This window comes from Myodes glareolus, chromosome 8 (assembly GCF_982192425.1).
Source record: "Myodes glareolus chromosome 8, mMyoGla1.1, whole genome shotgun sequence".
Lineage (NCBI taxonomy): Eukaryota > Metazoa > Chordata > Mammalia > Rodentia > Cricetidae > Myodes > Myodes glareolus.
The window spans coordinates 76,926,530-76,939,538 of NC_142033.1; the positions used below are offsets into that span (position 1 = coordinate 76,926,530).

The window sequence follows — 13,009 nt, forward strand, 5'->3', positions numbered from 1 at the left end:
CACTGCCAGGCCTTCATTTCTTTTCCCTAGGTAAATGCAGAGGTATGCCTTCCTGCAATTATCCTCATTGATAGGCATTTGTTCAGTGTTTAGGGTCCAGGTAAAAGCACCTCATTTAAGATATTCACAGATATCATCGGGCAGTGGTGGCGCACGCCTTTAATCCCAGCAGTCCAGAGGCAGGGGCAGGTGGATCTCTGTGAGTTCAAGGACAACCTGGTCTACAAGAGCTAGTTTCAGGACAGGCTCCAAGGCTACAGAGAAACCCTGTCTCAAAAACAAACAAACAGGGCTGGAGAGATGGCTCAGAGGTTAAGAGCATTGCCTGCTCTTCCAAAGGTCCTGAGTTCCATTCCCAGCAACCACATGGTGGCTCACAACCATCTGTAATGGGGTCTGGTGCCCTCTTCTGGCCAGCAGGCATACACAGACAGAATATTGTATACATAATAAATAAATAAATATTTTAAAAAAGAACCCCCCAAAAAACAAACAAACAAACAAAAAAGATATTCACAGCTATCCAAGGACACAGAATTCCTACTTGCCCAGAGCTGCTGACTTACACCTGCTGAGATAGAAGAATAAGCTGCCCTGGTTTTACCTCATTTAAAAGATTCCTAACTCCTTCCGCTCACCTTCACCTCAGTTTGCTGATGGTTTTAGTTCAGGAAATTTACAGCTTGTGTTTTACTCTCAAGGCCAGCAGAAGAGATAATTAACCACAACCCAGAGAAGACTCCCTTCCTGCTGGTGGCAGAGACCCACAACGATCACGATCAGAATGACTGATAACGGCATACCCCGGAACTGATAATCTAGAAGCCCGGTCTCCTCTTTGTTTCTACCACTTAGAGCTGTAAGTGTAGCTCCAGTCCTAGGCCCATAGAAACTGCAGTGTCTGGTGAATGTGCTAATCAGATCAGGAGCCATTAGCTTCCCCCTGACTGTTTACATAGGTTGCCTGGTTACCTGGCATCCTCTCTGTGTGCTGGGAGAAAAAAGCAGTACACTGATCTAAAAAACCAGTTCGTGCTCTATTCATAATTTTATGGAAAATAAACCTTTTAGGTCTTTAACCACCTAAAAATGTAGTGTAATACACTGGCCTTCCCCTCTAGAAATCCCTGATGATGTAATTCTTCTCTTAACTAACTTCCTCCATTAAGGAGTTCACTGGAAATACACTAGCCACTCCCACCTTTGAGATGACAGTCACCTCTCTCTCTCTCTCTCTCTCTCTCTCTCTCTCTCTCTGTGTGTGTGTGTGTGTGTGTGTGTGTGTGTGTGTGTGTGTGTGTGTGAAAACTCTTATCTGATTTTTATGGGGCAAAAGAATTCCAGCCCTGGACCTGCTCTAGCTGGGGAATTGCTGGCTATAAGGGCATATATAACTGGGAACGTTTCTAATGGGAGGAGAAAAAGGAAGAATAATGAATAAGAAGGAGAACAAGACTAAAGAGACATGAATAGAAAGAACCTGTTGTGAGTAGATTTCTTTTTTTATTGATATTTATTGAGCTCTACATTTTTCTCTGCTCCCCTTCCTTCCTCTCCCCTCCCATTCAGTCCTCCCCCAAGGTCCCCATGCTTCCAATTTACTCAGGAGATCTTGTCTTTTTCTACTTCCCATGTAGATTAGATCTATGTAAGTCTCTCTTAGTGTCCGCATTGTTGTCTAAATTCTCTGGGACTATGGTTTGTAGGCTGGCTTTCTTTGCTTTATGTTTAAAAACCACCCATGAGTGAGTACATGTGATAATTGTCTTAATTTCTGTGTCTGGGTTTCCTCACTCAGTGAGTAGATTTCTTAACCCTCAGATTCTAGCCCCCTTTGCTTATTGTCGTGTCTTTAGTCAAACCCTGAGACGGATTTCTTAAGAGCTAGACTTTTGAGGACCCCATTATACAAAGAGAGGAGGACTCAAGGAGGCCACCCAGTCACCCAGCAGCCAGAGTGAGATTGAAAGTCAGATTTACAGGAGAGAAAGATAAAAGCCTGGAGGCACAAGATAGATGGAATAACAGAAGATAAGAAAAGCTGGCGAGAAACAAGCCAAGCTAAGGCCAGGCACTCATAACTAAGAGTAAGCCTCCTTGTGTGATTTATTTGGAAGCTGGATGGTGGGCCCCTCAAAAAACCAAGGGGCTGGAGAGATGACTCAGTGGTTAAGAGCATTGCCTGCTCTTCCAAAGGTCCTGAGTTCAAATCCCAGCAACACACAGTGGCTCACAACCATCTGTAATGAGGTCTGGTGCCCTCTTCTGGCCTGAGGGTATACACACAGACAGAATATTGTATACATAATAAATAAAGTAATAAAAAAACCAAAAGAGTAAAACATCATACAACACAAATGTATACAAATAAACAAGCAAATAAATAAAATATTAGGATTGGAGAGATAGCTCAGGGGTTAAGAGCACTCTGTGCTCTTTCCAGAGGTCCTGAGTTCAATTCCCAGCAACCACATGGTGGTTCACAACCATCTGTAATGAGATCTCGTGTTCTGAACTGTATAAATAATAAATAAATAAATCTTTAAAAGAAAATCTTTAAAAAAAAGTAAAGCCTTCTGAAGAAGGCTGCCCTGTCCTCTGAGGTACGTGTGCTTTATCAACAAGTCTAGACTTATTGCTACTCCTTTCTCACTTGACCCATTCAGCATGATGCCATCAGTATTATGGACCAGTGTGATACCTTGTTGATGTAGGATTCCCTCTGTATGCTGTGATTACTACTGATTAATAAAGAAACTGATTTGGGCATATAGCAGGTCAGAACAGAGGTAGGAGGGGAAAACTAAACTGAATGCTGGGAGAAAGAGAGCCACCATGGAGCCACCAGAGGAGAAAGACGCAAGTTGGTAGCTAGAACCTTGCTGGTACATCACAAGTCTCATGGTAAAATATAAAATAATAGAAATGGGTTAACCAAAGATAAAAGAGTTAGCTAGCAATATGCTTAAGTGATTGGCCAAGGAGTGACTTAAATTATATAGTTTCTGTGTGATTATTTTGGGAGTCTAGGAGGCCGGGAAATGAACAAGTGGCCTCCTACAACACCTTGTGAAAGAACTGGACAATCAAGACCCTTTGGACTGAGTTATAACTCAGGACTGGCACACCCATACTGCCTTTGTAGTGTTTAAACTCTTCATGGTAGCTAGCAATAGTGAGCAATTCCTCCAGGGTGTAATACTACCTTTGGTTTGCTACTCTCCCCAGCAGAGGCTCCATACCTGGAAGGCAGCATGACCCTTCCCACCATCCTAACCCTTATTCCACAGGTCAGGGAACTAATGCAGGGCTTTTCCAAGTGCTCAGTGTGTCTGTCAGTGATACGTGTAGGCCTAGGGAAGGAACCACAGAACAGGCTCAGACTGTGGATAAAACTCTATAGGTCTCTTCATAAGCCTCTGTTTGCTTTTTGTTGTTGTTTTTGAGACAGTGTCTCACTATGTAGCGTACCCTGTCCTGGAACTCACTATGTAGACCAGGCTGGCTTTGAACTTATAGTGATCAACCTGCCTTTGCCTCTGAGTGCTAGGATCAAAGACATGCAGCATCACTCACAACCTAACCTCCTACTTTGGCAGGGGGTGTCATTATTGTTTAGGATCTCCCAGAACAATGTCCACTCAGAGTCAGTATCTAGAGGGAACAAAATAGTCTTTTTTTTCTTTCCCTTAATGCACAGTTTCTTTGATAAAAGAAAGACTAACAACATAAGTCTTCAGTATTGTAGCAAGGTCTATCCTCAATGGGGCATGATCTTCCCTTCATCCAAGGGGTTTAGGGACTGTAGACAGTCTCAAGTCTGGGCCTTTTTTGTTGTTAGAATTCAAGGTAGCCTTTCATTTGTTTGCCCTGGCATTTTCTGCTTATAAAGATCAAGCAAGAACTTATTTTCCCCTGGAGAACACCATGATTAGTCAACTCCTTAGGTCTACAAGAGAGAGACCTTTATGATCACTGCTTTGCCCCTGCTCCCCTTTAGGTAAGTATTCTCTCCTTGCCTTTGACAATTTGGTGCTGTCACTTGGCCCTAGGCACTCTGGCATTCAATTAGATCCATTGTATCTAGGCTATCCAACTGACCAGCAGCAGCTCCCACTGCTGGGTGGAGAAGAGCAATGTCTGAACTCTTCAGGTATACTCCTGCTCCTGCCAAATCTGCTTCTTTAAGTTTTGTTTTTTACATTTAGGGACTGGAGAGATGGCTCAGTGGTTTAGAAAGCTTGCTGCCCTTACAGTGGACATTTCCACTCCTAGTACCCATGTTGGGCAGCTCCTAACCTATAACTCTATCTCCTAGGGATGATCTAACATTCTTTTCTGGTCTTCACAGATGCACACACTTACACATGCACACACACACATAGACACACCCTAAAAATAAAAAAGATTTATTTGTTTGTTTGTTGTGTATGTTTGAATGTAGGAGAACTTGCAGGAGTCAAGATTTCTCCACCCATCTGTGGGTTCTGGGAAACAGAACTCAGGGGTTTCCTTGGCAGCAAGCAGCCCTATCCACTGAGCCGTCTTGCCTACCCTGTTTGTTACAGTATTAGTAAAGGGTACATCTTCTGGGTCCACAACAAATTCACTCCAGCATTCCAAGTTTTTTTTTAAATATTTATTTATTATGTATATAATATTCTGTCTGTGTGTATATCTGCAGGCCAGAAGAGGGCACTAGACCTCACTACAGATGGTTGTGAGCCACCATGTGGTTGCCGGGAATTGAACTCAGGACCTTTGGAAGAGCAGGCAATGCTCTTAACCACTGAGCCATCTCTCCAGCCCAGCATTCCAAGTTTTTTAGCCTTTGGATTTTTTCATCAACATTAGACCAAGGAACATCAGACATATCCAATTTATTCTCAGTGAGTTATCGTTGACTCCTACTTTAGCAACCAACCAATCAAACTATTAGCATCGTTCTGCTACAATATAAACCCAGAATCTCTGCTCAATTGACCCATATTGATAAACTCAGCTCGATCTGATTTTGTTTCTTACACCCTTAAAAACCTACTCCTGGATTACACAGATTCTCCAGGCCTATTTATATTTGAATTTAAAAACTCATAATGTTTTCTAGAATCATAGCACGCCCCCCCCCCCAAGAGTCACTCTGTGGTCCTCCCCTCTATGGACCTGCTCTGACTTGAGGCAAGAATGGGCAGTGATGGAGAGTCCTACAGGGCAGTAGAATGTCTTGCTTATCTTCCATCAGGAAAGGCCATTGCTGCTTTCATAGACAATGCAGACAACACAGGATTCGTTCCCTCAGACAGGGATGGAGAAGCCAATACCATAGGGAGCTTTAGCTGCTGCTAAGAGCAGGGAGACCACAGCCTCAGATAAGATAAACCATCGGAATCCAGGAGTTCAGTGTCCACTGTCTCTCTGGGTCTCTCCACACATTCCCACCCTGGTTACAGCATTCCACCCCTCTCGAGTCAGTGCTCTTAAGTCATCTACAGAGGCCTGTAGAGGCCAGGACTTCCATGCACACTGTAAAGCAGTGGTCACCACAGCTTCAGCTCTATGGCTGCTGGGGAGGCGTTCAGGACGTGCCCTGAAGCCTTTGGAGTGTGGGCACATCTGCAGCTGGGAAACCGGATCTCTTGGATCAGCCTTTCCCTCTGTTACTTCGTCCAGAGAGTCTAGAAACCAGCAGGCAGCAGCAAGATGTTCCTCGGCTTTCCAGAAATGTGCCAAAGTACTATTGCAGAGTTGCCAGATTCTTTACCGCTCACGGGAAATGGTGAATCGGGATTTTTTTTCGTTTTGCTTTTCTTTTCTTTTTTGAGATAAGGTTTCTCTGTGTAGCCCTGGCTGTTCTGGAACTCCCTTTGTGGACCAGATTGACCTCAAATTCAGAGATCTGCCAGCCTCTGCCTCCTGGGAGTTAGGATTAAAGGAATATGCACCACTTGACTTGAATCAAGAATCTTAAATGCTCTTATTTGTTTATTTCTATATATGTGCATGCATATATACACATACATATATACACATGTATACACACACACACACATACATATATAATTTATTTTATTTTATATTCATTGATGTTTTGCCTAAATGTATGCCTGTTTGAAGGTGTCAGAAGGCCTGGAACTGGAGTTTCAGACTGGGTTGAGCCACCATGTGAGTGCTGGGAATTGAACTCAGGTCCTCTGGAAGAGCATTCAGTGCTCTTAACCACCCATTTTTGTGTCTTCTTTAAACAGTGAAATAGCTTTAGTTGTAGTCAGATTTAGTGTCAGCTTGAGAAACATCAGGCCATTAATTAACGGACGTTCAACCTTACAGTTTCTATAAAACTACTTCTGGTATCAAACCCTGTTATTATTTAGGGTTCTCTAGAGTAACATAACAGAAAGAATGCGAATGTACAATATAAATATATAAAACAAAAAGGATATAAGCTGGGCAGTCAAAAATCTGTGCCCTCATCTGTATTTAGTATAAATCGTGGTTTTCAGGCCATGTCTTGCCCCGAGAGATTCCATTGTACAAGCACCCCTTGACTATTGTAAGTGAACACAGACATGACTCTGAACCTTGTTAGACACAAACACAGTCCTCTGTCCTACCCTTCCTACAAGACACAGATTGAGAAGTAACTTCTTCCTACAAATAAAAATGGCAGTATAATGTTTTTAAAATAAATTGGAGCCATATAGGCATGTTAAAATCATATCAGGAAACCAGACCCATGAGAATTTATCAACTACACCAGACTCGAGAGTGAAGCGCACTCACCTGAACCCCTTAAAGTGGGAGACACCTAACACTGATGGCAATAGTTCCCCACAATCTGACATCTGACCCCCAAGTGCGTTCCTCAAAGGACTGACAGACAGACCACTCCCAACTGCAGAAGCTGCTGTTCCTCTTGGGTCCCATTGTGACTACTTGAATTGCTGCCCAACCATCCAGCTGGTAACCCTATTTGTCTGGACATGGGTCTGCATCTTGCATGGCAGCTCCACTTGACCCCAAAGCTCTGCTCAGTTCTGACCCTGTGACGCGGCTTGACCAGCTGGTCGCAGTCCAGCGATTCTCTCTGTATCTCAGTTACCTCACACTTCTGAGTCTCAGCAAGTCCCCTTTGACCTCCTTGGACTCCCATGACTAGAGACGCAGAGAACTCAGTCGCTTCTCAGCGCATGACACTGAAAAGCCTCCTCAGTTCTGGTCCAAAGCTGAAGACCTGAATTCTCCCTGGAGAGTCACTCGTTTGACGCCCAGTGCCCTCCAGTGACGGCTACAGCGACAGACACACTCACATTCTCTAGTTTCTTCCTCCACCCTTCCCTCCTGAGTCCCCCGTCCTAGATATCTCTCAATCCAATCGTTTGACAACCAAGACCATCTACTTAGTGACCATCACTGGCCGCCCTGGATTCCTATGCCTCCAGTAACTCTCTGGAGCTCACCCTCTGGCTCCACACTCTCCTTACTCATCTACACATGCTGCTATCAGCAGCTTTATTTCAAAGGGCGACAAGGCGTTCATATCCCAGCGCTGCTGGTGGTCCTGTGTTACCTCTATCCCCAACGTGATGGGCAGTATCTGTGCACAGTCACCCCCCGCAGTGTGTCTGCCTGTGCTTGGCTTTGTGCTATGGAGCTATAGGGAGGTCAGCCTTGCTTTGGGAAAAGACACACGGGCTGGATCCCGATGGGGGCAGCGTTGCAAGGCTGTTCGGTTCCTGTGCTGCTGCTTGGTCCCTTGGAAAGTGTATGGGGTGTTCTTGGTGGCACATTTTCATCCCTGATAAGTAGGACAGAGTGACAGGTGGTGCATGGGAAATGGAGTTACAGAACTAATAATCCCCCAGCCCTGTGACAGGGACCTTGCAATTTGGGCTGTCTCCATCTGCAGGATTATTCTTAGTGAGGATTTAAACCGAACAGATGGTTCCGCTTGTCTAAAGTTGCTTCTGGAATGTTCTAACCTTTTCTTTCTCCAAGACACAGTGAGCGCAAGAGCACACCCCAGTGGCGCTGTGCTTGCTAGGTTCTATGTCTTGCATCTCAGGTTTCTCTCTGCCCTGCCCTGTGAGAGTGGGTACCTGTGGACATCCCTAACAGGAGCTGGGGGTTGAGATACCCCTTGGAAGTCTTCTCTATTCCTGCCTCCCAGATCATAGATGAGGTCAATTCTACCTGTACATGCACCATAGGAAAGTCAAACTCCACATATCCAACCTGGAAAATTCCCATCTGCCAGGGGACAATAGCTAGATAGCCATTGCTATCTGCAGATGGGTAGATGGGGCGGAAGCAGTGGTTCTGACTGGTGAGACCAGGTGGTGGATGCTGGGGGTCAGAGGGGTTTGATGCAGACAGGAGTTGACTGGCGCTACCCAGTGGAATGCTGGGAGTCTCCTGAGAGCTCTGCCCTTGAAATGGGCTTGGCCAGAGAGCTACCCATGGGCCCCTGACTTCATGGGGAACTTGTAGCCTGTGTTGTGCACTGCCACCAAGGAGTTCACACGGTGTTGTAACCGTCATTATAGGAATTGAGAGAAAATAGGTAAACACTTGCGAAACTAAAATGGGTGACTGGGCAGCAGTGGCGCCCGCCTTTAATCCCAGCACTTGGGAGGGAGAAGCAGGAGGATCTCTGTGAGTTCCAGGCGGCCGGGGCTACATATAGAAACTTTCTCTCAAAAAAACCCAAAAAGAGAGTGAGCAAGCAAGTGTGTGTGTAATCTCACAAGTCAGACAAAGGTTCTCAGAGTTTCTTATTCCTTTCTGCCTGTTTCCCAGGTAACCCTCTTGCCACGCTTGGACTCTGTGGTGCATTTTGTTCTGACTATCACCATTGTACCACCTCTCTTCTTGTCGTTGTTTTTTTTTGGGGGGGGGGGGACAGGTTTCTCTGTAGCTTTGGAGCCTGTCCTGGAACTCACTCTGTAGATCGGGCTGACCTAGAACTCACAGAGACCCATCTGCCTCTGCCTCCCGAGTGCTGGGAGTAAAGGGGGTGCGCCACCAGTTGGCTGTACGACCTCTCTTGTAGGTGCTCTCCACATTGTCTAGTCAATCTTCTCACGTCTCAAAGCCTGACAAGCACACTTCTGGGAGGTATTATGCTATATAGCACTTGTGGGGTTTCTGGCTCTGGGTCTCTGAGCGGCTGTCTTAGTCTTCTCTTGTTCTGAAGAGATGCCATGAGCATAGCAACTCTTAGAAAGGAAAACGTTTAACTGGGCCTTGTTCATGGTTTCGAAGGTTTAGTCCATTATGGCCATGACAGGGAGCATGGTGGCAAGAAAGTAGACATGGTGCTGGAGAAACAGCTGAGAGTTCTACATCTGGATCTGAAGGCAGCAGGAAGAGGGAGACCCCAAAAGCCCACCCCCAGAGATACACTCTCTCCAACGAGATCACACCCACTCTAACAAGGTCATGCCTCCCAATCTCCTCCAAGTAGTGCCGCTCCCTGATGGCTAAGGTTCACACACAATAGTTTGTGGGGGCCAGTCTCAGCCAAACCACCTGAGTGGCTTGTGGACATCAGGAGGGACGGACTGAGGGTCCCTCTTCCATTCCACTCTTTGCTTGCTCTGGGACTGAGTGTCATCAGCAGCTATGACAGAGCTTTTGGAAGCCACTGTAGCATCTTAAGGGAGGGAGAGAGCCAGTTCCAGCATGGGCAAAGCTTTGTCCCCTTGGGAGCTTAGGAGAGTGTTCTGGATGGGACAAGGTATTCCTCCTGCTCATCTGCTAGACATGCCTGTGTGGTCATGGAACTTGCTGTCGGATTGTAGCATTACCTCTGTTCCCACACTATGAAGCAATAGATGACTTCCTGGCAGACAAAGGCCGGGCCTGCTGGTCTCTGAAGAATATCCTGGTGACCTCCAGACAATGACCAGTGGCCCTTGAAATGTCTTATATGCACACCTTCTCTGAAAAAATGATGCTGTCCTGAGTCAACCTCTCCTTCTGGGTCACAAGCAAGAGGGAAAGACTTGGGTTAGAATATTATCTGTACTCAGGATATTGGCTTTCGGTTGAGGAGTTGACTTCTGAGATGTCAAACATAGAGATGATGATGTCCCCCAACATTCAGAAGAACTGTGATTTAACTCTAAGAACAAATTAGAAGTGGGCCTTTTCAGTTATGAAGAAACAGTATGGCTGGGCATTGGTGACTCAACATGCCTTCCAGGCTTTCCTGGTCTGCATAGCAAGCTAATTTCAGGTTGGTCAGGCCTGAATAGAAAGACTGTCGAAGAAGAAGTAGGAGAAGGAGAAGGAGGAAAGGAAGAAGAAGAGGAAGAAGAAGAAGAAGAAGAAGAAGAAGAAGAAGAAGAAGAAGAAGAAGAAGAAGAAGAAGAAGAAGAAGAAAGCGGCAAAGGAAAAAAGAAAGAAAGGAAGGAAAGATGAGAGAAAGAAAGAAAGTAAAGGAAAAAGAAAGAAAGAGAAATGATTGTGTGTGTAGCTCAGTAGCACAGTGATTGCCTCGTATGAGCAATCCCTGGGGTTGATCCAGAGAAATGCAAAGGGGGAAAAAAAGTGAAAGACATAATGATGGTGGTTTGAGCTTGCAGTCCAGCATGGTGATGGTGGCATGAGCCTGGGGTCCGGCATGGTGAGGGTGGCATGAGCCTGTGGTATGGAATGGTGAGGGTGACATGAGCCTGTGGTCCAGCTACTCCTGCTGATTGGGCTCAGGAATTAGAAATCAGCTTGGGCAAGAAAATGAGATTTTAGCCAGGTGATGGTGGCACACACCACACACACCTTTAGTCCTAACACTCAAGAGGCAGAGACAAGTAGACCTTTGAGTTCAAAGCTAGCCTGGTCTACTTAACAAGGCAGTCAGGGCTACACAGAGAAACCTGTCTCCAGAGAGAGAGAGAGAGAGGGAGAGAGAGAGAGAGAGAGAGGGAGAGAGAGAGAGAGAGAGAGAGAGAGAGAGAGAGAGAGAGAGAGATCATTTGTTAAAAAAAAAGAAAAAAAGAAAGGCAGTGATGAGGGTTGGGGAAGTTGTGCAGTGTAGAGCATCTGCCTAGGTCACCTAAAGCCCTGGGTTCAATCCCCAGCGCTATAATAGAAAACATTAATCAGCAAAATGAGTTAATTTTTAGATAATAAAAAACTAGGTAGAGTCCTATAAACCCAGAATGTAGGAGGCTGGGGCAAGAGGATCACTGCAGGTTTGAGGACAACCAGATTTATACAGTGAGTTTTCCAGGGCTGTGTGGCTTCAACGCAAGATCCTGCCTGAAACAAAACAAAACAATAAAACAGCCCTCGCATGAATAACCACAAAAATAGGCCTGGAGAGATGGCTCGGCAGCTAAGATGGATAACTGCCCTCCTAAAGAGACTGAGGTTTGATTCCCAGCTCCTCCATGGCAGCTCACAGTCGTCTGTCACTCTAGTCCTAAGGAATCTAATGTCCTCTTCTGGCCCCCATGGGCAAGGTGTGGACACGGTGTGCAGACATACATTCAGGCAAAACACTCATAGACATAAAATAAAAATAAAACCCGAAAAACCAGACAAAAAATAACTGAAAAACCAAGACCCTTCCAGAAAAGTCACAGATGTTGGTGGGCGTGCAGAGAAACTGGAACACTCACCTGTTGCTGACGAGGATGTAAAATGGCGCAGCCACTCTGGTTCTTCAGACAGTTGAATTTATTAGCACCATTTAACTCAGAGATTACATCCTAGATGCTTGCTAAGGATTGAAAAAAAATGCATCCACATAAAAATTTGTACACAGATGTTCTAGCATCGTTGTCTGAAGAGGCCAATGCAAATATACCCATTTGACTGATGAAGGGATAAACAAAACGTGTCTGTCTATCTGGCCCAGTAGTAAGAGTATATGCTGTGTGAGCCTGAAACCTGCGTTAGGTTTCCAGAACCTATGTAAAGGTGGAAAGAGAAAACAGACTCGACAAGGTTGTCCCCCTGGCCTTCAGACACAGGCTGTGGCATAAGTATTCATCACACACACACACACACACACACACACACACACACACACACACACGTATGTTTAAATTTTTGTTTGTTTTTTAAGACAGGGTTTCACTGTTTAACAGCCTTGGCTATTCTGGAACTAGCTCTGTAGACCAGACTGGACTCAAACTCACAGAAATCCACCTGTCTCTGCCTCCTGAGTGCTAGAATTAAAGGCGTGTGCCACCACCGCCCAGCAAATTTAAAAATTTTTAATGTCCAAACAAATAAGCAAAGTTCTAAAGGTTCTTTAACAAGGATTATCTAGTCCAGAAGTTCTTTTTTTTTAAGAGTTTTTAATAGTCAAACACAGAGGTCTGCTTTATTTCAGCTCCTTTACTGCCAAGCCAGGGGGCAGGGACTGTTTCAACTTCTTTGCTTTCTCCTTGTCTGTGATGACCAGGGTGTAAAGGTACCTGCTGCAGTGAACCTTGAACTTCACATTATCCTTGTTCTTCTTGATCTTGACAGATTTGGCATCCTTCCGCCGGGCTGTGAGCAGAAAGTCCTTGATTTCCTCAATTTCCCGAGGCATGGCGAAGGGCGCTCGCGCTGGAGACCATGCCCGGCTGTGGATTGCCTCCAGTCCAGAAGTTCTTAACCTTCCTAATGCTCTAGCCCTTTAGCACAGTTCCTCGTCATGTGGGACCCTAACGCTGCGACCCTTTAATACGGTTCCTTATAATGTGGTGGCTCCCACCATAAAATTATTTCATTGCTATCTCATAAGTATAATTTTGCTACCGTTATGAATGGTAATATAAATAACTGACACACAAGATATCCGCTATGAGACCCAAAGGGGTCGGGACCCAAAGGCTGAGGTTGGCTGCTCTAGACTCTCCCAGAGATTAAAAACTGGGGGTTTAGATCAAAGTGAACAGATCTTGCCCACTCTCTGGTGAGGTAATTCCCAAAGACCAGGAGACACTTAATGTCTCGGACTGTGTGAGACCTGATGATTGAAAGGTCCCCTTTGGGAATAGGGATGTAGCAC

At 45.4% G+C, this 13,009-nt stretch overlaps 1 pseudogene; it reads right to left on the minus strand.

Moving 5' to 3' along the window:
* Window positions 1-12,334: 12,334 nt before the first annotated feature.
* LOC125410373 (large ribosomal subunit protein eL38 pseudogene) lies at window positions 12,335-12,618 on the minus strand (annotated as a pseudogene).
* Window positions 12,619-13,009: the final 391 nt, after the last annotated feature.